Here is a 26,598-nt window from a genome sequence, read left to right as displayed (position 1 = left end):
ATTTAATAAGCAGAAAATACAAAGGAAATCCAAATATTCCATCATATTTTTTGGTGACTCTAAAATCTACTAATATGTATCACTACCAAGAAAGGAAGGGAAAAAAGTTCTGTGTAACTGGATAAAGGAGCTGGAATATAGTTTGTTGGGCTTCTGTAAAATATGAGCTTTTTAAAAAGATTTTTAAAATTTATTTATTTGAAAAAGAGAAAAAGTGTGTGTGTGTGTCTGTGCACATGCATGTGCACAGACACACACACACACACACACACACACGTGTGAGGGGAGAGGGGCTGAGGGAAAAGCAGACCCAGCTGAGCAGGGAGCCAGGTGCAGGACTGGATCCCAGGACCCTGAGATCATGACCTGAGCCAAAGGCAGAGGCTTAACCCACTGAGCCACCCAGGAGCCTCTAAAATAAGAGCTTTTACAAGATTTTTGCTTGTGAGAGTTGGCTCTGTGATACGTGTGTGCTATGTGACTGAATTATGCTTCATCTCAGTCAACACCTTTGTTAGGCACTAATAATGAAATTATTCAATGTTAAAAAACCAACAATCATGTCTATTTTATAGGCATTTACTTAAAAAAGAGTTCAAACCTCGTTGCCAAAATCATGAATATGACATAATCAATTCTCATAATTTTGAGAGTGACTAAAAACAACTTAGTTATCATTTAAAAATGTATTTGCACTTCAGTTATGAAGTCATTAGATTAAGAAATTTAATTTGACTTTTATGGTAATAATTATTTCTTTTTAAATATCTTCACAGATTATTTCTTTTTGAGGAAAAGGATTTTAGTTGTTGAATTCTTTAAAAGAAATGGCTGTTGGTTGGTATAACACTCAAAACCAAGAGTCTGGGAAACTGAAAACCAGAAACTGCCCCTGGATCCATTGTGACAGGTCACCTGTCATATAATGGCATAAATGCTATTCCATGTGGTCCCTGCTGGAAACTGACTTTGCTATTCAGTCAGCAGCTATAGCAAGTAATTTCTTAGATGATTGAGAGAATATTAAATAGACCTTTCTATTTACACTGAAACTTCAGAGGCTGTTATAGGTGATACCACCTAATAATATGTATGATAGGCAAGAACATGGCGAGAAATGAATGGTAGATGTCTTTTAGGATAGTGCATGTGATATAGGAAAAATGTTAGGGTTTGAAGCCAATGGCCAAGAAAGAATTCTTGAGATGTCTTTGGTGCAAAAAAGTGGTTTTATTAAAGTATAGGGACAGGACCTGCCAGCAGAAAGAGCTGTGCCGGGGTCAGGAGGAGTGGCCCATTATATTCTTTCAAGATGGGAGAGGGTTAGGGATAGCGTTAAGTCTCTAAGGAATTTTGGAAGCAAGGTTTCCAGGACGTTGAGGGGGCTAGCTATTGTTAGGAAAAGGTCATTTACTACTGTCTAATAAAACCTGAGCTTTGAGGTTTATATATATCGGTGGGTCATAAAATTAAGGGATGATTGTCACCATGTGTTTTGGGGGGAAGAGATAAAGAAAGTTTCCAAAGAAACTCCTATATATCAAAGGAAACTTTCAGGATCCTGGGGGTCAGGCTAAGATTGCCTTTTGCCCTTAGCAAAGTATTAACATCAAGGCAGCTAAGCTCATAGAAGAATGTCATTCTTCCTGTTTCAAGGACTTGTCAATGGGCTTTAGGTAGTAAGGAAATTCAATATTTTTTTCTTCTGCCTTTGTTTTCTACATCACATGGATCCCTTAAACGCACAAAATCTTCATGTTAGAACAAATTTCAAAGGGAACCTTATTTAAGGACAGGGAAGTTTATAATGTTCTTCTGACACATAAAGATCCTTATCTTTTGGTCAAGCTGTGGTATTACATGTGTTTTCTTCCGAACAATTTAATGGAAATCCGAGTTCCAGATTTCAGTGTTATTTTAAAGTTATATCAGGATCTAATGTGTCCTCACCCTTTCATGTCTATGCTCTACTATAATGGGTTTCAATGACTTTCTGGAAGGAACTGATAAGATTACCTTCTATTAAACCAGGGTTTAATTTCCCTGTGGTCACCAGATCTCCAAAGAACCAGAGAGGGCTGCTGAGGAGGTTGAATCTGACATTCTGCACTTAGAGAAAATGCATTCAGTCCACACTAACTAGATAGAGCTACCCAAATCATGAGGCAGAGAGGAAGTTACAAATGTCTTCCCGCCTCTTTTTAAACTGTTTCCCCCCCCTTTTCTTTAGCTAAATGACTTTCAGTTTGGTATGACATTAAAAAATAGGATGGATGTAAGATGGAAAAAGTGAAATTATAACTAAATGAAACAAAACAAAACCTGTTTGCCATGGGGCCCATATTCCTTCATGGAGAAACTACTTCTGAAACCCTTGAAGTAGAAGCCTTTGTGTAAGGTGAAGTAAGGCAGGTGGCCAGGGGCAGAAGACACTCCCAAGGTGACTTCCCAGTGTGCGGAAGATCCTGCAGAGGTGGGGGTGGTCAGTGGGAGTCAGGCAGGGTCCTGCAGGTGGACTTAGACCACTCTAAGACTTCTCTGATGTAATTGGTGGGAACCACAATTTTAAAAGATAACCCATTTTTAAAATCTCAGTAACTTTTCTAAAAGACTCTTGACTCCTCTTTGGCTCTTCAGGAGCTCTAAGAACCATCCTCAGTGAAAGGGTGAAACACGACCTCTGAAGCAAACTTTGGTACCTGCAAATACCCAAAGTGGCTGATGGAGTCCCAGGAGAGCCCAGGAGAACCCCAGCGAGGCGGCAGCAGCCCTCACATTTCCTTTGCAACAACAGTAATTAGAGCAGCTGGAATATTTGCAACCGCATTGGTTTCCATGCTGGGTTTTTTTTTTTTTTTTAAGCTTAGACTTTAATCTTATTTTCATATGTTTTTATATAAATCAGACCCATGTGGCTTGATTGTAGACGTTAAGTGGCCACTAGGAGCTTTCGATAAAAGCCTTGCAGGAGCAGTCTGTGCTTGGGGTTCTCTGGAATCTGGCTCTATAGCTCACAGTCCCTGTCTCTCTGTGCCCCTCCTCCTGTGTTGATTTCTGTCTGCCTCCTTCCTCCATTCCAACTGCCCTTCATCTCAGTGGTGTCTATTTACTTAAATCGAAGCCAATTAAATAAAGCATAATAATAGAACACCCTTCTGAAAAGAGCACAAAGGAGAGGAATTGCATGGCCACTGACAGAATAATAGAGGAGGGGAAAAACATTTTAAAGAGCTCCCAGCAGATGATTTGCCTCCTCCTTTGGCTCCTATTTATAGTGAAGCAAACCCTTTTGTTACCAGCATCTCTATGCAAAGCCCTCCCCTTTTGTTTGGTGAAATCTTAATGATATATCCTTGTGTGTTTTAATATTTCTAAGATTACTGGTGGGAGAATTATTGTATCATGCATGCATGAATATTGTTACAGAATTTCCAGAGCACCTGGGAGTGCTAACACAGTGGATTCAGGTATATGTTGAGGGGAGCTATTATTTTGATGTGTTTTTTCACCCAGTAAGTAATATTCTGACTCAATTAAGAAATCTTCACTTTTTAAAATGGGCCATTACTGGAAATTTCCTTGGTAATAAAATGTTAGCCACCACTGTTAAGAAAATAACTTAGGGAGGAAAGAAGTGATTTCAAATTAGCATTAGAGAACAGGGAGGAATGGGTGCCATCTTAGTACCCACTATGCTAATTAAGTTATCACACATTGCTTCTAGAACAATATGCAGCAAAAGATGAAGGACCTGAATCAGCTGGAGATCACACTTAATTGTAAATGCTTCCCCAAGACTTCAGTGGGTTGGTGAAATCCCTCTGCTTCTAAAGCTCTTAGGATTTGGGCTATAAGTAGATTTGCCAGAATTTCATCTTTCCTGTCAGATAACTCCAGCACAGCATGTACTTTCCTCTCTCTGGTGGAGACCCCTTTCCTAAATGCATGCTTTTTCAAGTTCTCAGAGAGCACTGTAGCTCAGGCAAAGAACACCATCACTCAGCTGAATTCTGACTTTTTTAGACCACAGCTGGAATCTGTGTGCTCACAATAGCCTCAGAAATAGCCCGGTGCTGTGGCACCCAGGTTCAAGCAAATGCCTCTTCTCCTTCTCTGGTGAAATCTCTCTGTGCTCCTGCAGGTTGACAGATGGCTCCCAGCAGGTGACCATGGGGCTATTAGTAAATGAGACGCTTTCTTTCTGTGGCACAAGCCTTCTCAAAGACGCTCTCTGTCCTAAGAACTTACAAAAGCCATTTGGCCGCTAAGCAAAACTAAAGAGAAGAGTTGAAGCTAAGAAACCACATATTGGCAAATGAATATACTGTCTCTTCACGAGAGAAATAGCACCTGAAGACCGATACTGAGACCTCACAGTTTTCCACCATTGTCAAAGCACTTTCTACAAATGATTTTAATTCTTGCAGCAACTCGATAAGGGAAATCTCATTAATAATTTCCATTGTATTGATGCTAAAACTAAGGATCCCAAAACTTAGAAGTTATGCCCAGTGTTTCACAGCTATTATGCCCATTGTTTCACAGCTGGTAGGAGATAGGCCAGTGTTCCGACATAGTATCCGTATCCACAGTTCGTGTTATTTTTTTTTTTTATTTTTAAAAATCTAGCTTAACTGGGGTGCCTGGGTGGCTCAGTATGTTAAAACCTCTGCCCTTGGGTCCAATCATGGGGTCGAGCCCCACATAGGGCTCTTGCTCAGCAGGGAGTCTACTTCCCCCCCCAACCCCCCACCCCCCCACCCCCGCCTGACTCTCTGCCTACTTGTGATCTCTGTCTGTCAAATAAATAAAATTTAAAATCCTTATATTTATTCACTCATCTACTTTCAAATCAGGGAAACAAGAAGCCAGGTAGAGAAGGAGATTTCATTGTTTGTAACAAAGGAGTTCGTATACACCAAATCAAAGGATCAACACACTTTTCTATTTTTTTTTTTTTTTCAGTACAGACCTCCATTTTTCATCCATCTGATGTTCTTGAGCAAGTACTTGCCAGACAAGGAAAGTGATAGCAAATATAAAAGAAAATGGCCCCTGCCCTTCTAGGGCTTACAGATTCCTTGGAGTGGGATGGAGTGAGCAGACATTAAATACAGTGCTGCTGATGGCATAGGGAAATAGACAGCCATAGGAGTGCAAATTGCTAATACCTCTTGAGACAATTTGATGATATTTGATGAGTCTGATTTGATGAGATGATATGGTAACCTAGTTTGAAGTGTAGTGTATACTCTTATATGGCTTAATATTTTTTGTTCTTCCTTTGTATTCCTTTTGAATTCAGAATACTATGAAAAAAAGGAACTCATATATTTGATAGAAATCAATGGCTTCTAGGATTGAAATAAAGCAGAAAAAGAATGGGAGTAGGGATTTGTTTCCATTACAGTAAAGTTTGTTAACAACACAAGGTCATTCATATGAATGCCAAATCGGTAGTAAAAATAGCAGCCAAACACCTGCAAGTGGTTGAGGAGACTTCTAGAGAAGGATGCTCCGGTTCAAGGTAGAGCTGACAAACCTAGAGTTGGGAAGGGAGGGAGGGGGTGTGGGAGAGAGGAAAAGAAGAAAAAGAGAAAGAAGAGTACTTTGTGGAAGGAGAGAAGGAAAATATGAAACTGGAAGGAAAAGGGCAATTCACAGGTCTACAAAGGAACTGGAGGCTTCACGGTGGTAGAAAGTTGGGGATAAAGTTGAACTAGTTGCGCATAGTCATAGTGTAGAAGCCCTAGAGGCCAGACCTGGAAATTTGGGTGTTTTTTTTGTTTTGTTTTGTTTTCTTTTTTCATTTCATTTTCATTTTTTCATTGTTGGCAGAAGACGTTTGAACACTTGAACACGACAGTGACATCACGAGGAGGCCTCCTAGCCAGGTCAGTTTTGTGGCCACCTGTTGTTTCCTTAGTGCCCTTCCCTAGTTCTTTTTCCTTGTACCACATGAACCTGCAGATCGGCACTGGCTTATTCTACCATTTTAAAAATGGTTAGTGTTCGTATGAAAATTAGAAACAAATGAACAGATGGCTTTCTGTCAAGCAAAGAAGTGTTAGTTCTTCAGATATATTCTGATCCTGAGCAGAAAGCAGAAGTGTAAGATAGAAATAAGTGAAAATACGGGCGCATGTGTCCTGTCGCTGCCCAAGGTTCTCTATACTGCAGAGCCTCCTGTATTTTATTTATAAAATAAAGTATTTATTTATATTCCATCGGAGTCAGCATATGTTAACAATTTAGCAAATAAGTTTTTCACTGATATCACTGAGCATTTCTTTTCAACCCTTTTCAACCAAGAAGGAACCGAAACTTGACCCGGAGCTACTGGACATTTTGTCATGCTTCTTTCAAAGTAATGTCTGTGCCCAGTGGGTCTCAAACTCACAGCCCCAAGATCAAGAGATCCATGCTCTGCTAACTGAGCCAGCCAGGGGCCCCACTAGAGCTCCACTTATCCTCCGTTTTTCTCAACCTCTTATTGAGGCAGAGCCATGGTAGTTAGTTCAGTCCAGTGAGTGGTGAGAGGAGGTAATGTGTGTCACTTCTGAGTTAGAGCACTTAAAAGCTGGTGTGTAGTCTGCTCATGCCTTCCTCCCTGCTACCGTAATCTTGGAGGCCATGAGTTGAGCCACAAAAGGAATGTACTCAGATCATGGGAGAGAGCAAGCCTGGAGCATTATTCCACTCACGTCAGGATTTGTATGAGGAGGATAGAAACCTTTATTGTGCAAAGTCTCTGAGATTTAAGCTTGACTTTTCTGACTAATCCAGTCCTTTATCCTTCACCCGTTTGTATCCTATTTTTATGGCCTTGAATCAGATTGAGGTGCTTTGGACAAGACCAGCTAATTTCTACTAAGCCAGCTTAACCCAGTCTGCTAGTCCTCAGCAATAGCTTAGAGTATCAGGTTTGGGAATCAAAGGGGAAAATTCGTACTGTCTATCTTACCTAGATTCTCTGGTCAACTGGAAATCATATGTTTTGACTAGCGCTCTTGTTAACTCCTTAATTCATATTATTTTGAAGTATGTTTCCTTTGCAAGAAACATAATGTTCTCCAAAAAGGAATTTGGCAAAAGCCCCAAGAAAGGAAGATCTTTCTCTGAATAAGTATCAGTGACTTTGGTTCACTGTAACTTTTGGCCACTTACTAATAAGTAGTAATAATGAACTGCTTCTAAATGTCTTAGGGAATAGAAGTGGTTTGGTTCCTGTTAGACTAAAAGATTTTATGTTGGCAGCGGCTCTCCTGTTTAAAGACTACTTGGTTAGTGGATCTTTTCCCAACAGTACTGGCAATTCTGAATGTCCCCAATAGTTGGAATCTTGTTATCCTGCACAAGGGCACTGGATTAAACAAACTGTTCAAAATCACATAGAGCAGACTGGTAGAGGAGGTGGAGAACAATGTCACTATTGTTTATTTGAGAGCTGAGTAGGCTAATGATAGCCAGTGAGGTCAAGGTTAGGATTCAGAAATGCTTTTCAGAATTCCAGCAACTTCAAGCATCTCAATGTTTAACTTGTCAGACAAAGTCTATGAAAAGAGGGAAAATAACCAAGTGATACTTACACTAGAATATGTTTCAAAGGTTAATGAGTAGTATATCCTGGTCTAACAATCCAGGGAAGATTTTATCTCGACTTTGTTGCTTAATGAAACACGGGTTCTTATATCACTTGAGAAAACCACATCTTGCCAATATTTTCTTCCTGAGATTCTGAGTCTACATGAACTTATCATTCTTAACCTCAGTGTAGGGGGTGTCATGTAACTTGCACATAAATACCCCAACTGCTGGACACATATTATCTGCAGACTGAGTGCACTGTATCTATTTATCTGAGTCATCAGCTGATAAAAGCTAATTTTGTCAATAGCCAAACAAGAGTCTGTCTTGGGCTCCTCATTAAATGATGTACTCAACTTAATTTGTGATGCCGGCATACACCCTCTTCTCTGTGATGAGTAGGCTAGCCCTTAAATATAGTTGCTAACCACATTACCTTTGTCAAGTGTTGCCAGCCATGATTCTCAACATTTCACACCCAACTCTAAGAGGCTCTGGAATGTGGCAGAAGCAAACCTGGTGGGAATAATGGAGCCGAGAACAGAGACAGGACTGGAGTTGGGGACATCCTCAAATTGGTCAAAAAGCTGAATATACTGAATAAAATAGGGACTTAGTAGGTATTTCTAGTGAACTGAAAGTTGCCACTAGTGAAATATCACTTCTCGGGACGCCTGGGTGGCTCAGTCGGTTAAGCGTCTGCCTTCGGCTCAGGTCATGATCCCAGCGTCCTGGGATCGAGTCCCCCATCGGGCTCCTTGCTCTGCAGGGAGCCTGCTTCTCCCTCTGCCTCTGCCTGCTGCTGTGTCTGCCTGTGCTCTCTCTCTCTCTCATAAATAAATTAAAAAAAAAAAAAAAAGAAATATCACTTCTCACTGAGTCCCAACGCCTTTCTCTTTGAAATTGTCTTTAGCCGGAATTGAAGACCTAACACCAATTCTCAGAGTCTATAAAAAGTTGGTATAGTGGTGTCTGAGAGGTTAAGTTGGTTAAGTGTCTTATTCTTGATTTCTGCTCAGGTCATGACCTCGGGGTTGTGAGATTAAGTCCTATGTTGGGCTATATGTTCCGGCTAGAGATTGTTTGTCCCTGTCCCAACCCCACTGTCCCTCCAAACCCCACCCACCCTGCTCTTGAGCACAGGTGCTTGAACTTGCTCTCTCTCTCTCTCTCAAATTAATTAATTAATTAAATCTTTAAAAAAAAAAAAGAGTTGGTATATGGTTGAGAGGATTGTCCACTTTCTAGCTATGTGATGTTGGATAGGGCATTTAAAGTCTGTTGGCCTCAGCTTTCTTTAAGTGGGGATCTTAATAGTCACCTGTCTCACCGGGTGATGGTGAGGAATAAGTGAGTGAACATGTGTGAAGACTTGAAACATTGGTGTATAATAAATGCTGCATCATGTTAGCAAATACCAGCGTAGGGATGTCGCAGCCACGCTATATAAGGTATCATATACGAAGACTGTGTCAAATAATATTCATAACAAAATCTGTGTTAAGGTAATTTTAATCTTTTTGATCTAGAATGAAAATGATCGCTTCTAACTGCAGTGTGTTCATTTAAAATGACTATCCAGGGGCGCCTGGGTGGCCGAGTGGGTTAAAGCCTCTGCCTTCGGCTCAGGTCATGACCTCAGGGTCCTGGGATTGAGCCCCGCATCGGGCTCTCTACTCAGCGGGGAGACTGCTTCCCCCTCTCTTTCTCTGACTACTTGTGATCGCTGTCTGTCAAATAAATAAATAAAATATTAAAAATAAAATAAAATAAAATGACTATCCAATTTTATGTGCCTCATGGAATAGGCCCTACGTTGCTTTTAAAAAAAAATAAATCCCAGGTGGCATTTATCTTTCTCATAAAATAAAGTCTAGAAAAAAGCATAGCCATTTTAATTTTATAACAAACAAAAAAAAAAAAACAAAAATCACAATGATGGGTAAGTGGGGCATTATTTTTATGACTAAAATTTTTACGACTCAGTTTTTTACGCCGTTTTCTCATAATCATCTCATTCTTTGGCCAATAATTTCCCAATTCTGTTAGAATGAAATTAGCTTTTAAGTGTTCAGGGCTGGAATTTCACTTTCACTGACATTTAACTATTGAGTTAATATTTGGAAAGACTATAAAAGACAGGATATTAGTTTTTTAATATTGCTTTTAGTACTACTCAGATGAACATGTTCTTTGATAACAGGTGTGAACAAATTTTTTTTTTTGTAAAGGGCCAAATAGTAAACATTTGAGTCATATATAAATACATGAAAGGCCATACAGTGTCTGTCGCAGCTCCTTGACTGTGGCATTGAAACACAGAAGCAAGCAAGGACAACAAAGGAATGAATGTGGCCATGTGCCCAAAACACCATATTGAGAAAAACAGGCAGCAGGCCTGATCTGGTCTATGGACCACAGTTTGCTGACACTTGTTCTATGCAATTCTTTTTTGTTTGTTTGTTTTTTAAACATGTATGCATGCATACATGTATAATGTGTATTTGCACACTTAGATACATACACGGGCATGTATTTCAAAATCATGAAGTGTAAAACATGCTTTTTAAGGAATTTAAGGAAAATAGGGAATTTAGAGAAGAAACAAAGTTTGATATTCTATTTAGCATTCATTGATTAAATACCCAAGGCTTTAATTTGAACAAGGTGCACAGCTGCTCTACCATTCTATTTTTGCTCTAAAATCAACCTACAATGTTTAATATGATTTTAATCAAAGCTACCCTTAAAAATGCTTTCAGTAGTCTAAAGTTATTGTGTAGGACTCTATAATAATGTTATATATATCCCAAATTTGAGAACCCCTGAGCCTAACAAAAGTGGAAAAAAAAAAAAAAAAAAAAGAAGCTGTGTTCAGATCAGATGTGTGGGCAGTGCAAACTTTTTTTTCCTAAAATAACTATTAAATTTTATGAGGGATTGGAGAATTCTATTGTGTTTCTTCCCGCCTGCGAATGTTCTGTTCTTCTTCTTCTTCTTTTTAATGTTAAGCTTTTCTAGCTTTACTATGCATTAAAAGACTTGTTTGCTGCTACATATTCTGTGTGAATGTTCACAGATTAAGTGAACTATTACATGTAAAAGCACTGAATACAGGACCTGGCTCAGTCAATGTCTGTCACGCTCGAATCAAACCCTGTCTGCTCATATCCCTAAACACATTTTTCTTTGAAGGGTGATGGAGAAGAAATGAACCAACTGCTTGCTTCTTGTCATTCCACATTTACATTTCCTGTTGGGTCTTGAAGAAGAATTAGTAGTTATCAAATTTGAGTCTTGAGGCCCTTTGCTTGGAGAGCAACCTCTTCCTTGAGGATATTTGATAGGTCCATCCACTCTCCCAGGTGTGAAATCACACAGCCCTGGTGCTAACTCATAGAGATGCATAGATTTAGATACCTGTTGTAAGAGAGCAAGATTTCAAATTGGGCCTCAGCTCTGCCCTTGCTTGTAAGGACAAATCACTTATGTGTTGAGGATGATGAAACCTGAATAGCTGAAGAGATATAAAGCAAACCTAGTGCCTTCTATAAGTGGGCTTATTTCCAGAAACCACTTCAGTAAGAAGTACCCTGTATTGTTCTAGTGAAATTTGTAAGCAGAACTACTAATCCAGAATGACTTTTAAGATTCCGAATGTCAAAGTAAGTTTAGTACGCTGTAGGGAAAATTTAATTAGTTGTTAAAAAATTCCTCTTGATCCTGTGCTGGAGGAAATCAATGCGACTGGGCTAGAGGCCCAGTCCTTTAGTGATATAATTAACAATTTACCAGGATGAATATATTCTCCTGTGAGAGAATACAATTGCCTTCTATTTATTAGCTGAAACCAGTTTAAACAATCTAAAATTTTATTTTTCTTTGGATATAATACTTGTAAAGCTTCACTAGAGCGAAGCTAAAAAGTGAGAAAAATTATGCAGCTGTTAGCATTTTCATTTCTCAAATCCAAACACCTGAAAGAGCACTTAGCTGGTTATAAATGCTCAGTGTTTGACTATAGAGAACAATCACGAAATTCATCTCATGGCCTCATAATTGCCCAATAGAAAAAGAGACAGCCGCAAGTTGAATTTGGTATTGATCTACATGATGTAACAGATTTATATGGATCACAGATTAAATGATTAATGTCCTAAATTCTCTCTCTCTTTTTTTTTTTTTGCAGAAAGAAGCCAGAACATATTATTAACCCTTTGAGAATACAACATAACGAATTTTACCATTTTACTGCTTCCTTGAGTAGGTAAGAAAAACCCTGTCTTCTCTGCAATAAAAGAATTATCCATACTTGTGAAAAATAACTCTCTTTTGACCACATTTTAAAAAAATCTTCATGAAATGAATATCAGGTTTGATAAGGGAGAAATATATGTGAATTCTACAGCTAATAGATTTAAGATTATTAAGTAACACTTCATAATGTTTTAAATGATATAATAGTAAAAGAGTGAAAGGATCTTTCTCACTCTTTTAATGAGAACTGAAAATGAAATGAGAACTGAGCTCAGCCTCTTTCTCCTGCTATGGGTAAAAACACCAGCAGTATTTTCTCAGCACGCACTTACTATGTGCCAGATGTGACTTGCATGACTTACTTTACATAAGTAACCCCTGTATTCCTTACAAGAACTCTGGGAGTAGATACAGGGATCATCCCCATTATACAGATTAGGGATTTGAGGCAGAGAGAGAAGAGGCAAGTAGATGTACCCAAGGTTTTATATATAGGTCTGAAGGTGGCAGGCACTGGGAGAATACCAGCCCCAGCTATTAATTACTTTGAGAATAACTTCATGTTGTCGTAGAAATGCCTAGCCGTCAGATTCCCCTATGTCCTTAATTGGTTCTATCCAAATTTCTGGAAGAAGTAAATAAATAAATAAATAAATAATGCATTTACCAAGGGTCATAGCAGGCAGCATTTATTTTGTGTTTGTACTTGTTACTTTACAATTATTGCATGAATAAATAAAAGACTATACGTTAGCACAGTTTACAAACAGAACTTTTTCTTTTATTTTACATCCTTCTTTTACACTCAAAATTCCTATGTTAAAGCAGAATAATGGGACAGAAAGAATACAAATGAATGACTTTTTATTCTACAAAATGAAGAATGTATTTTAATTTAATTCTTTCTACTAGAGGAACTGAACGTGCGATCTTAAACTGGCCACAGCAATATCTGCTTTACTGTCTTCATTATTTCTTTATCACCTTATTTTTAAGTTAGAAACTTCACAAAGTTTAAAAAAAAATAGAAATATTATCATAAATACTGAAACATCAGCCAGATAGATTAAACAAATGCTAGTATTAAACTTTGTACAGATCTTTTCTGATGAAATAAGTCATCCTCAAGAAAAAGAAAGTTCTCTTGCTTCTTTTCCTTTCTTTCTGAAAGGTTTTACAATCCTGAAGATGATATAACCTTCCTATGTGTGTTCTAATATTTTAATGGTGTATGTGAAACAATAGGCCGTATAGTAATTTACATTTGGAAAGTTTACCTAACCAGTACCATACTGAGACTTTCTTTTGCCTTCACCCAACATTACATTGAGAGATTCAGCCGTATTGATACAGGAAGCTCTGGTTGACTTATTTTGTCATAAAGTTTATTCATTCTAACGTTTCAGTCATTTTGGAACTTGGTATTATTAATTGCTGCTTCCAAATAACTTTTAGCATTTTGAAGATTTAATGCCAAAGTGGTTTAACCGTGGCTTTCAATGCATCTTTGTCATTTGTGTGTAAGAAATCCGAAGTTCTTAATATGTGCTACCATGCCAATTCTGTTTATGTTTTAGGTTTTTTTCCTATTAGAAAACGTATCTTTTAGTGGCTATAAGGATCTTACTAACTAATTGGATTCCTGGGTTTTTTTTTTTTAACTGTTTTTGCCATAATACAATAATTGAAATCTGTTTTATTTACCCATGGATGAAATACTGACTCTTCCCAAATGCAGTGTGAATACTGCCTTTGAAATTTAAAAGGTACTTAAAAACACTCTCATTTGGTCCATGTTAATTGCTCATATTTCCCTCAAAAATCATGAGGAAAACTTAAAGAAAAACGATTTTCCTTAGTTTTCTCTAACAGTATAGTTAATTCTAGCATTTGTTTAAGGTAAAATTATGAAATATCAATATGCATTAGTAAGATCTATCGATATAGAATCTTTCATAACTTATTTTCTTAAGGGAGTAGACGATTACTCTGGCTCAGTTGGTGAAGAAAGTAGAGATAAACTAGCCTTTGGTGGGTATATCTGAGTAAATGCAAGACTGTGTAAGCCTCCCAGGCCAGAAGTGCAGCAGATTTGCAGATGGGGAAATCAAGGCCCATATACGTCAAGCAGCTTAATCAAGATATAGTGATTGCAGAGCTAGATTCAAACTCATTTCTCTTGGATTCCAAAACTATACTTGCTAGAGAAAGAGAATTGAGAAAAACTACATAACCTATCTGACACAGAAATAGCAATTTCATTTATTCCACTAATATTTACTGGGATCCTTTTATGTGACTTGAAGGGAATGATTTTAGAAAAGCAAGGATGAGAGGCACCTAGGTGGCTCAGTCAGTTAAGCGCCTGACTCTTGATTTTAGCTCAGGTCATGAGCTTATTGTTATGAGATCAAGTCCTGCTTTGGGCTCCGGGATCAGCGGGTAGTCCGCTTGAGATTTCCTCTCTCTCTGCCCATTCCCCCTCCTCGTCCTCTCTCTTCTCTCTCAAATAAAAAATAAATAAATCTTTAAAAGAAGGGGTGCCTGCCTTCGGCTCCGGTCATGATCTCCGGGTCTTAGGATTGGACCTGCATTGGGAATCCCTGCACAGCGGGAAGACTGCTTCTCCCTCTCCCTCTGCCCCCTCCCCCCACCCCTACTCATGCTTGTTCTTTCTCTCTCTCAAGTAAATTGAAAGAGAGAGAGAGAGAGAGAGAGAAAGAGCGAGCAGGCAGGGAAGACATAATATCTATCCAGAGAGAGAAAACAGGCTATTTAGAAATGGCAAAGACTCCTTCAGTAATATCACAAAAGTGACTATTTAATTTTTGCTATGCTAAACAATTTAACATTGTTTACCAAATAATTACCTGTCTGGTCCCCAAACCATGCCAATTAGATTAAATTGAATGGGATAAGAAGAGTAAAAATGCTTTGTAAATAACATAATCTTTGTAATCATTTGCTGTTATTGCTAATTATTCTATAAATTTATAATTGAATATTTCAAACCTAATACATGTAATTCTAAATGTAGAGCTTGGTATATGTATCTAAAGTTTAAGAGTCTTACTACTTCATGTAATAACATCTCTTTGACACAAAAGTTCCATGTAAACATAACAGTGAGATGAACAACCCTGACAATTGGTTGATTTTCAGCCTCTACTACCTACTAGAGGTATATTTTTTTTTTATCCCCTTGAGCCTCATAGCAGATAATAATGGTACCAAGCTGGTTCCTGTCCAGAATGTGATCGTTTTTCATTATCCCTACTTGTAAGGCCACTTTCATCCTGACCACTGCAATAGCCTCCTACGCCCAAGCTTGCTCTGCTGTGGTCTGTTGGTCACAGAATGCGGTCTGTTATAAATCTTAATCAATTGATATAATTCTTTTGCTCAGAATCCACCCAGGGCTGCCCATAATATTCAGTATAAAACCCACTCTCCTACTATGGCCAACAAGGTGCAATACAAGCTGACTTCTTGTCCTTCCCCGACGTCATCTCAACATCCTTCCCCCCAGTTGAGGACTGAGACTGTGAGACATTCTCAGCTGTGTCTAGAACAGTATCTCCATCTTGGTGGACCCTCACTTGCTAAAGGATTGACTAGGTATGCAAGGGTTACTGTGGAATAGACACGATGTCTTCAGTGAACATCAGCGATCGTTGTTGCATTTTTAAGGATTCTTTCAGTTTGTCTTAATAGAGTCAGTTGCTTCTGGAATGCTGAGGAACTTTCATGCACGATTTTGACACATGATTTTATAGCATTATGATAAAACTTTATTCTGGGGCGCTTGGTGGCTCAGTGGGTTAAGCCTCTGCCTTCGGCTCAGGTCATGATCTCAGAGTCCTGGGATCCAGCCCGGCATTGGGCTCTCTGCTCAGCAGGGAGCCTGCTTCCCCCTCTCTCTGCCTGCCTACTTGTGCCTACTCTCTCTCTCTCTCTGTGTCAAATAAATAAATAAAACCTTTAAAAAAAATAAAATAAAACTTTATTCTACTGATATATAATCTTGAATCTTAATTTATAGTATCAAAACCACAGAGACAAATTAAGCACAAATCAGCTGGGTAGAAATGAGAAATCCATCTCCGGAGGAGAAAATACTTATTTTATAATTACCAGCCATCCTCTATCTAAAGAACAATATCAAGACTTGCTGCAACGTGGGTAACCAGGCTTGCTCTGTCGGTTACGCACCCTACTCTTGATTTCAGGTCAAGTCATGATCTTGGGGTTGTGAGATCTAGCCCCTCCTCAGGCTCCGTGTTCCGCCAGGAGCCTGCTGGAGGATTCTCTTTCTTTTTCTATGCCCCTCCCTCCTTTCACAATAAATAAATAAATAAATAAATAAATAAATAAAACCTTAAAAAAAAACCTTGCTACAACCTGATATTTCTTAGATTTTGCTTTATCTTCAGAATAGATGTTTATCTTTTCACTCATTGATGGGTGAATTTTAACACAATTTTCTGTAAAATAGGCTGACTTTTTTTTTCTTTTATTTTCACGATGCTCCTTAGGAGCAGCACTTGACAAGTGTTTACATTGTTGAGAACACTTGGCAAGAGAAAGACAAACCGTCAGACCACAATAACCTCAACAGTAGGGAAAAGAGAAGGAAAACTTGGTATTTTCACCATCGTCTCTGAAAATAAGTATCTTGGCTTATGCTGATTACTATCTCAACAGCACTTGGCTCTGGCCCGTGGCCCTCTGTGTGAATAATTTTAAAGGCAGATTAAGCATTCCAAAAATAAACTGTATTGGTAAATTAGGATATCCGATGTTTCCTTAATGAAGGCCTCTGCTCATCTGTACTATCAGCTGGCGGTTATACCCAAACCCCAAATTGTTCTGGCTCTTACTGAACAAGAACCTATTCCAGGGGTGAGGTTTTCAAGAAAGACATTTCATGGTTAACCAGAGACAGAGAAAGGGAGATTTGCCCACATACTCTGGCAGGAGTTAAAATAACAATAACAGTCCTCCTACTTAACGGGCTGAGTCATAAGCACATTCTGCTGATTCCTCGGCAATTCCGAGCAGACTGTTTGGGCTGCAATTCCGTAGGCAGAGGTGGGCACCACCTGCCACAGAGGCTGTAGTTCTTGTCAGGATGGTGCTGTTAGTAAGCCTTGCCTTTTAACAGTTTGGCCAAATGGAGATAGGAAAAGACAACAATTGGATGCTGATGGCACTCTTTCTAATGCTTGGACTCTGAAAGAATGGTCAGTATGCATTTAGTTATTCTGTTGCCCATGAGTGTAAGTCACTTAAAGAAAGAGGCTTCCTGTGGAAGGTCTTAAGAGTCAAATCTTGTTGGATATTCACCTACAGAACATTCTTGACCACTGGCAATAACCTTGTCTCCATCAATTTGGAAAAGGAGCTGAAGCCAATGGAAATCTACTTTTCTGCTTAAGCAGATGAAGGAAAATGTTGTGGTTACTGAAGTACCTCATAATCCAAGGGCTGGACACCCTTGTTCCCTCCGCCTGGCCTCCAGTACCTTTCCTGAGCTGTTCAGTGCCCTTTGATGAGTTGCCCTTTTCCTGATACTTTTACAACCCGCCTCTCCACATGACCTTTTTTTCATATACATCAGATCATTTATTTTTCCTACTTAAAATTTTCCTATAATATAAAGTAGCCAACTCAGTAAAGACCCTTCAGAACTGGGCTCCAAGCAGCCATTTCTGGACAATCTCCAATCCCTCTGTCCTACTCAGTTGCCTGTCCATTCTAACCATGGCAGGAAACTTGTTTCTCCTTTAACTTACTTATTTCTCTTGGTAAGCCATGTTTCTTTCACATTGCTCTTGTCTTTGTTATTTCTGTAACTCTTGACTAAATACCTATTGTCCCCTTGTCTAAAGAAGAAAAGGTATGTGTTTTCAATCCACATGTCGTTCCTTCTCCAGCTCCCCCCCAAAAAAGTGATATTAAGTGTGCCTTTGAGGAAGAAGGGGCTTCCCTAGCCCTTTAAGTGTATCTAAACTACAGAAAAGGGGACGCCTAGGTGACTCAGTCGGTTAAATGTCTGCCTTTAGCTCAGGACATGATCTCAGGGTCCTAGGATCAGCAGTCTGCTTCTCCCTCTTCCTCTCTCTCTGTGCATGCTCTCTCTCATGTTCTCTCTTTAACAAATAAAATTTGGGAGGGGGAGACCTACAGAAAAAATCATCTTGGTGTGTAATTATTTCCATCTCTTACTTTCTCCCCAGTTCTGAGAAGTCCTCCAAGGCAAAAGTGTTGTCCTTTGCCATATTTGTGCTTCCAGGACCATGTAATCAGATTTGAAACAAAATAATATTTTAGTAAATTGCTGTTAATAGTTAGTAATAATAATGAGTAAATAATGACTAAATAATGATTGAAAGAGGATGGGGCCAATAAATGAGAGATAAAGGAGGGGGAAAAATACAGTCTGTAGCCCTAGGTAGCAGATTTACAAATGGGTTTTAAGGTGGTTGTGGTGGTTTTACTGTCATTTCTTTTGTGTGTGATCACTAACAACAGTAGGTTTATAGTCAGAAAGAAAAGAGTGGAGAAAGCAAACACCATGAGTCCCCAAGGAGACAGTTTAGGAAACAAAGCTTTGGAGGAAACAAGAAAAGCTATGTTAAAAGACAAACAGACTAATATTAACAAAAATGGGGGCCAGCTACCCCTATAAGGAAAGGTGAAGCCAGTGAGGGAGGATGAAAAGACTGGGGAGACCAAAGTAGAGGTTGTGTCAACGCTTCTATCTTCTACCATCTTCAGGAAAAACAGAGTTTCCACTTTGTCCTTGGCAAACACGAGACTGTCCTAAGATTATCTGTAAGTGGTTGCAAATTCTGTCTCCACCTTGGCTGGAAGACAGATGCTACAAAAGGACCAAGGGAAAGGTTGGGCCCTCTTGGCTCCATTCACACAAGAGAGTGGAGGGGCATGAAGAAGGTGATTGCGGAAGAGCAGGAAATGCTCCTTGCTCAAGTTTGCCCTCCTGCTTCCTCCATTCCAACACCCACAAACTATCCCAGTTGCTACCAGGATTTGCAGTGCAGGCCATAAATGGAGTTTCATTTAACTATATTACTTCTATTAGTCTCATCCTTTTTTTTTTTTTTTCTTCCTAATCTTACCATACATTGCTTTAAACCAAGTATGTTAGTTAGGATGGCTAATTACTAAAACAAATAGATGCAGATATGTATTATCACTTCATTTCTTGCTCAGTCAACAGTCCTGCCTGGGTGTTTGGGTTGGGAGCCTGTCTGTCCTTCCCATAGTCAACCAGGGATAAAGATTTTTGGGATTCCTTTCAGACAAAGGGATCGTTCCATTTATGGTTTTACTTTGTCATTGTCGCCACCCATCTGGTAGGGCGGCAAAGACCAAGGAGGAGCACATGGGAGTGTAGAAGAGCCAAACTTCCATTGGTTAGAGCTGAATCGTATGACCACACCTAACTGTAAGGATAGATAAGAAATATACTCCTGCTGTGTGCTCAGGAAGAAGAAGAAAGAGATTCTGATGAACTGCTAGCAGTCTCTGTGAAACCAAAGGAAAATCTGTCTCCAGTATAAATGCGTTTGAACATTTGGGTCAAGTAACTCAAATCCTGGTGAGAATAGATGCTAATCATACCATAGAAACAAAACTGTGAATCATAATCTCAGTACCATGTTTAAATAGTAAATGTATTTGATATATTAGTTCATCAAAGTTAATTTTTACAGCACTACACAAATAAGATATTTTTTAAAACCTTCTTTATAGAACTAAGCATTGTATCCAAGAGAATAATGGTGAAAAAAAAGCATAGTGCCCAATACTGCTCCTATTTTTTTTCAATAATTTCTTTAAAAAAAAAAAGATTTTATTTATTTATTTTAGGGAGATAGAGTGAGAGAGCATGAGAGGAGGGAGGGTCAGAGAGAAAAGCAGACTTGCCACTGAGGAGAGAGCCCAATGTGGAACTCGATCCTGGGACCCTGGGATCATGATCTGAGCTAAAGGCAGACGCTTAACCAACTGAGCCCCCCAGACATCCTTTTCAACAACTTCTTTCAAAGTGAATCAATTGACTAATTAATAGATGAAGAAGCTTCATTGGGGAATAAAATAAATGCTTGTACTTTAATGAATTTCTAAAATTCATTATATAAAGACATGACTGGGGGCATCTGGGTGGCTCGGTGGCTTAAGCTTCTGCCTTCAGCTCAGGTCATGTTCTCAGGGTCCTGGGATCGAGTCCTGCATCAGGCTTTCTGCTTAGCAGGGAGCCTGCTTCCCCCTCTCTCTTTCTGTCTGCCTCTCTGCCAACTTATGATCTCTCTCTCTGTCAAATAAATAAATAAAATCTTGAAAAAAAAAGAAAAAGACATGACTGGGACAGTCAAAACTCATTTTGAAGCAAAAAAGGATATTCCCTTTTAAAGAGAAATAACAAGTAAAGGTAAAATACTGAGGGAAAAATACCCACAGTTTGTACTTTTGCAAACATTTTAAAGAATTCTTGGTTTGATGAACTCACAAATAATCATACATAAGCCTCACAGTACATTTTGTATTTGTTTCATATATTTATTTGGAGTAAATATTACTATTTATATGTAGGGTAGCAGTGCATCTATTTTTTATGAATGGAATATCATGCCACAGTGTTGTGTAAAAGCCATTCTATCAGCTAGATATTCTATAAAGTCAACTTATCTGCTAAATAATTCTGTCATGGAATTTCAGTTTCCTATGCCTGTGGAGCGCTTGGATATGTTAAAATACTGCCTTGCAGTAAAGGTATGATCACTGTTTTTTCCTGGAAGGTTAAAACTCCTTTTCCCCTTTGAGGAATAGGTAGCAGTTTAATCAAGTTCTCATGGCATCAGAGAGCATGTTTTAATGAAGAAACCCTAATAAAACTGGCCTTTTCTATAATTCTTTTCTATAGAAAGAAAGGAAATCTGAGGTTTCAGCCTGTGTGGGAAGAATGGAAAATGATGAACAAAAATCCAGCATGGCTGAACCCAGAGGCTGATTCCTTCCATGTTTCTGTTAGATCTTTTTTCCTGAGGAGTAGAATGATTTATTTAAACCTCCTAATTTCTTGTGATTCTTTTTTTTTACTTTTTCTCTTCTCACCCAATCCCTGCACTTTTTTTTTTTTTTTGATGAGTGTCAAGGACTCCAGTTATACCATGTGCTTGGTAATTACTACAGAAGGCAATCTGAGAGTAAGACAGTTGCAGTTTCTGTAAGAGAAATTTAGAATTCACCAAGGCAAATACTTTAGTGAGGGGGTGCCAAAGCTTGAGTCATTTGAAACCATTGTGAACAGAGCTCTATGAAAAATCCAGTTGTAATCAATCCTAAATAAAGACAAAGGACCAAAACAATCAAAAAGACCTTTTTCCAGAACAGACTGCTGTGATACTAGAAAGTTCTTGCCACTGGGAAATAGTGTATATACATTCTTGTTTTTAGTACTTATTTCCTTTTCAGCATTAACTAATTTGCACTGCAAATACTGGTAGCAACTAGTTTACAGTTAACTAATTTCGGTTTACAATCAAAGTTGGTCTTGTTTTTGGAACCTAAGAATTCCTTTTTTTTTTTTTTAATTAACATAAATGTATTATTTGTTTCAGGGGTACAGGCCCTTGATTCATCAGCCTTACACAGTTCACAGCACTCACCATAGCACATACCCTCCCCAGTGTCTATCACCCAGCCACCCTATCCCTCCCCCCATCCAGCAACCCTGAGTTTGTTTTGTGAGATTAAGAGTCTCTTATGGTTTGTCTCCCTTTCTGGTTTCATCTTGTTTCATTTTTCCGTCCCTTCCCCTATGATCCTCTGTCTTGTTTCTCAAGTTCCTCACATCAGTGAGGTCATATGATAATTATCTTTCTCTGATTGACTTATTTTGTTCAGCATTATAGCCTCTAGTTCCATCTATGTCATTGCAAATGTCAAGATTTCATTTTTGACGGCTGCATAGTATTCCATTGTATATATGTACCACATCTTCTTTACCCATTCATCTGTGGATGGACATCTAGATTCTTTGCAGAGTTTGGCTATTATGGACATTGCTGCTATTAACATTGGGGTGTACATGCCCCTTTGGATCACTACTTTTGTATCTTTGGTGTAAATACCCAGTAGCATAATTGCTGGGTTGTAAGATAGCTCTATTTTCAACTTTTTGAGAAAACTCCATACTGTTTTCCAGAGTGGCTGCACCAGCTTGCATTCCCACCAACAGTGTAGGAGGTTCCCCTTTCTTCGCATCCTCATGGAACCTAAGAATTCTAAAGGAAACTTTGTCTTAAAAAGCACCCTGAATAGCATTTGCATTTTTCTTGGAGCTTACCTCCTTGGAGATGCTTCTCTGACCATCCTGTTCAAAATAGTGCTTTCCTCTTGCCTTGCTATCTTCTTCTCATGTTCAATTTTATATTAAATACACTAAAGGTTAAATTTAGTAATTTAACACAAAAATAACATTAATATTCTTATATGAAATATTACATTTTACATTTTAATTAGGGTTTGGGTTACTGTATGATCACCTCATTAAAATGTAACCGTCAAGAGGATAGGAATTTTGTGTGACCTGTGGCATTTTGAGAGACCTTCCTGTGTGTCAATATAAATATCTTGTATCTTCCCCCATTTCCAATCCCACTGCTCCCTTCATTCAAACTCTTAGTTGCTCACTCATTAATTATTGCATTATTGGCCATCTATCTACTTTTCCTGTTTTTGATCTAACCGTCTGCCACCCTTTCTCTGGCTTGTCTTATCAGTATCGTTCAAAGCTTCTCAGTGGTATGCCATTAATAATGATACAAGTTACACTGCACAGCCTGACAATGGATAGCTCATCATCTAGATGCTTACCTCTCTTGGTAGCATCTTCCACTCCCCCTATTTCTGGCATTCCGAAACTTCCTTGATGGTTTCCAGCTCCCTCACTGCATCTTTGCATCGTTGTTTTCATGTGTGGAATTGTGCCCTTGCCACCGTGAATACCCCTCAACACTGAAAGCAAGTTTGCCATTCTGAAGTCTCCCATGAATTTCTGATTTCTTGGGAACTTCCCTTAACTCCTTTTACACCTCTATTAAACCATTTGTCATATTGTCACGTGTCACATGGGACGTGTTAGTTTCCCTCAGTAGCTCCTGAAGGCCAAAAGTGAGTCTTTTTTTTTTTTTTAAGATTTTATTTATTTATTTAACAGAGAGAGAGAGAGATCACAAGTAGGCAGAGAAGCAGGCAAAGAGAGTGGGAAGCAGGCTCCCTGCCTGATGCGGGGTCGATCCCAGGACCCTGAGATCATGACCTGAGCTGAAGGCAGAGGCTTAACCCATTGAGCTACCCAAGCACCCCCAAAAGTGAGTCTTGATAATATTTGCATATCCTCAGCATCTAGTACCATGCCTGTGACACAATAGGTGTTCAATACATATTATTAAATTTCACCATCAGAGGAGAAAATTTTCTGATCTTGTATTTCTTTCTTTTACAGACCATGCTTAAGATATTTGGCTCACTTTTTATTTTCTTATAGATAAGGATGAGGGAGGTAGTTTCTGTCTTATTTGTAAAGTATTCCTGAAAATACTTCTATTTTTTCCTGAGAAATGTTGGTTTCTTTATATTCCAGGTCTATGGTTTCTCAAAAGATATGTGACTTTGTCTCATAATTTGTATTATCCTGAGTTTACCAAGAAAATATTTATGTTTAACTGAAATGTTCGTTTCTTTTTGTCTCAGATTACAAAGCCAGACATGGGATATAATTTTAGTTGTAACATTTAATTCTAATTTATTTTTTAAGTTAAAACAAAGAAAAAGGCTAAAAAGATGAAATTAAAACTTGCTACTTAGAAATTCTCAGCTAAAATGTCTACTGGAAATATGGATCTCATGTCAAGTTAAAGAATAATTGTTTAATAACCAATTTCTTGATTCCATCTTGAGTTCATGTTTTTACATAACTCAACTCTGAAATTCCTAACTTAAATTTGGAGAATTTCCTCTCTTTGATTTACCTCCTATTTTAACTAAAATAAGAAATTTTGAAAAAAATCAAAGCAGCAGATCTTTTCATCCCATACTTTGTTGGGTAAAAATAATTGCTTTTTCCATCTATTTCTGTCACACATTTTTCAAAAGTCTCATCTGGGATTAAAAGAATAAACTCTCAGGTTACCTGGGTGGCTCAGTTGGTTAAGCATCCAACTCTTGCTTTTGGCTCAGGTCATAATCTCAGGATAATGAGATCAAGCCAATGTCAAGTCCTATGTCAGGCTCTGTGCTCAGTGAGGGAGTCTGCTTGAGATTTTCTTTCCCTCTCCCTTAACCCCTCTTCTGCTCCCTTTTTCTCTCTCTCTCTCTATCAAATAAATGAATCTTTAAAATAAATAAATAAATAAATAAATAAATAAATAAATAAAACTGGCCCTTAGTGTAGATGAGTGGTCTGCTACTACTTGGTTTGGCCAAATGGAGATCTGTGCGCCATTCTCTGAAAGTCTTATACCCACATCCTCTAATCTGATGATATATCCTAACATTTCTCTTTGGTAATCGTACACTGTATTCTTTATAAGCATTTCTCTTTGGTAATCATACACTGTATTCTTTATAGGCTTTCAAAAATCATAAGAAAAACATTTTTCATTTTACTTATCAATGCTGAAGCATTTTGAGAACCTTAAGTAGATTTTGTGATTTTCTTTCCTTGTTTTGAACCAAAGGCTCTATATACAGCCTTTTAAAAGACCATGTAGAAATAGTCCATATGCTTTCCCATTATTAAGAAGTCACTTCTTAGTCTATATATTTACTTCTGGTACCCAAGCTCTTCAGCAGAAAATTGAAAAGAATTTCAAAAAATAGTTTAGAGATTAACACTGACAGAGACAGGAAGATTCTCCAGATTTTCCTATTCATTACTTTATAAAAATATTCAGGTGACTTCTTAGACTTACATATCAAAAATCTAAAAATTACAAAGTATCAAAGGAAAGCTCAGACATAACCTACCTAAATGAAGTAGATTTACTGCTGTCATGCTGTTCTTGCCTCAGTTCATCTGGAAACCCAGGAAGGTGAGAAGTCCATAGTGACCTTTTCTTTTACAGAGATGTTATCACCAGTAACACCTCTAACCTGTCCAGAGATTTCCCCAGGTCTCTCCTCTAACTGCCACTAAAAAAACATAAAGTTCCCAACCTTTATCATGTTAAAAATGTATTAGATTTAAATTAAAAGTAAGCACAATGAGTATATTTAAAAATTAATATACTTTAAGAATTTTCTGACTTTACCAGAAATGTGTTTATTTTTTTGATTAATTTAACATTTTTTACATTCCTAATCATGTTTTTATTTACTCTTGGCCAATGTTAAGTTTGCTGTATGCCCGATTTGCTATGATAAGTCAATTTTTATATCCAAATGTTTTATGTACGGGCCCACCATATAATATTGCCACATCTGTGGCTACATTAAGACCTTCACATATAAGACTGGAATATATTGTCTTTTTAGAAAGATTTATCATTGTGGATATTTGTTGACTTGAATATTTTTTCCATCTCCATTTTTTACCTTCTCATAAACATAGACAAATTACATACATTTCAGTCCTAGAGGATTTAACAAATTTATGTCACATCATATCACTCCAGAAGTTTGACAGAATACAAATAACAAGCCATAAAAATTGAGCCGATTTCTTGAGTTCACTCCAGGGTACACAAAGATAGGTCTGCTCAGAGAAAGAAGTCAAACAGTATACGAAGACAATTGGATCAGACTTGAGTTATGAGGGAATTCCAAATGATGCCCAATTCAAATGATGGTGAACAAGCTATTTTCAACTTATAGTTCCCCTGAGTCACCATCACAAGCAGTGGTGGTATAGCACGACATAGCACACGGGCTGCTTGAAATCCAAGAGAAAGGAAAAAAAAAAAAGAAAGGAGAAATTTATCTGCTGTTTATGACTCATACTTTAGTCTTATGTGACTCATAGTTTACTTTTCTCTAGACAAAAATTAATATTAACTAGATGTGGGGCTCTCCATGAATATAGATGGTCAACATATTTTAAAATGCATGTAATGCAAATATTTTGCCTTCTTCCATTTTTTTTCTTTTTAAATACATATGACTCAGAAAGTTTATATTCATGTAGCACCTGCTATGTCCTCTCTCACTGCATTTACTGTGTTATCTTGTAACCTACATTTTTCACCCATATCTGCCTTCCTGATTATAGTGTGAACTGTTTGTGGTCAGAATCCATATCTTAATCACCATTGTATCCCAAATGCCCAACAGGATTCTAGTATAAAGCTGATATTCAATAAATGTTGATTGAATAAGATACCAGAAAGCATAGTAAAACAGTTGATGATTGATAACTATCTGAAAATTAGATGAAAGCTCAATACATACTCATTAAAGTAGTTTATTAGAAACAGTGCCTCTCAAGGAAAAACCTAGTTCTTCAGTCATGTGGGCTCTGACTTTTTCTCAATATTGTTCTTTTTTTTTGTTTAAATATCTGATCAGATGAATGCAGACCTGACCAGACTTGTGTGTCTCTGTAACCTGCTGTAATATCTCCAAAAAAAGCAATAATAATAGTAATTCTGTCTTATATTGCACATCAAAAATTAAGTAAAACATTCTCTAACACTATATAGTTCAATGAAAAAGAGCTCTACAGAG

At 38.0% G+C, this 26,598-nt stretch overlaps 1 protein-coding gene across 20 annotated transcripts in view; it reads left to right on the top strand.

The window, feature by feature from the left end:
* MAP2 (microtubule associated protein 2) overlaps nt 1-26,598 on the top strand; it is a 141,124-nt gene that overhangs the window by 28,675 nt on the left and 85,851 nt on the right. For 19 of the 20 annotated variants that reach the window (XM_032859919.1, XM_032859917.1, XM_032859918.1 and 16 more), the window contains one exon: nt 11,777-11,854. The exons of the other annotated variant lie outside the window; for it this stretch is intronic. The gene's annotated coding sequence lies outside the window, so the exon portion shown is untranslated. The remainder of the gene's footprint in view (nt 1-11,776; nt 11,855-26,598) is intronic. 20 annotated transcript variants of the gene reach the window in all.

The sequence above is a fragment of the Lontra canadensis genome, unplaced genomic scaffold, assembly GCF_010015895.1.
Source record: "Lontra canadensis isolate GAN:19392208 unplaced genomic scaffold, GSC_riverotter_1.0 scaffold18, whole genome shotgun sequence".
Lineage (NCBI taxonomy): Eukaryota > Metazoa > Chordata > Mammalia > Carnivora > Mustelidae > Lontra > Lontra canadensis.
Note: the sequence above shows the minus strand (reverse complement) of the source record. Positions and strands in the feature narration are given on the sequence as shown.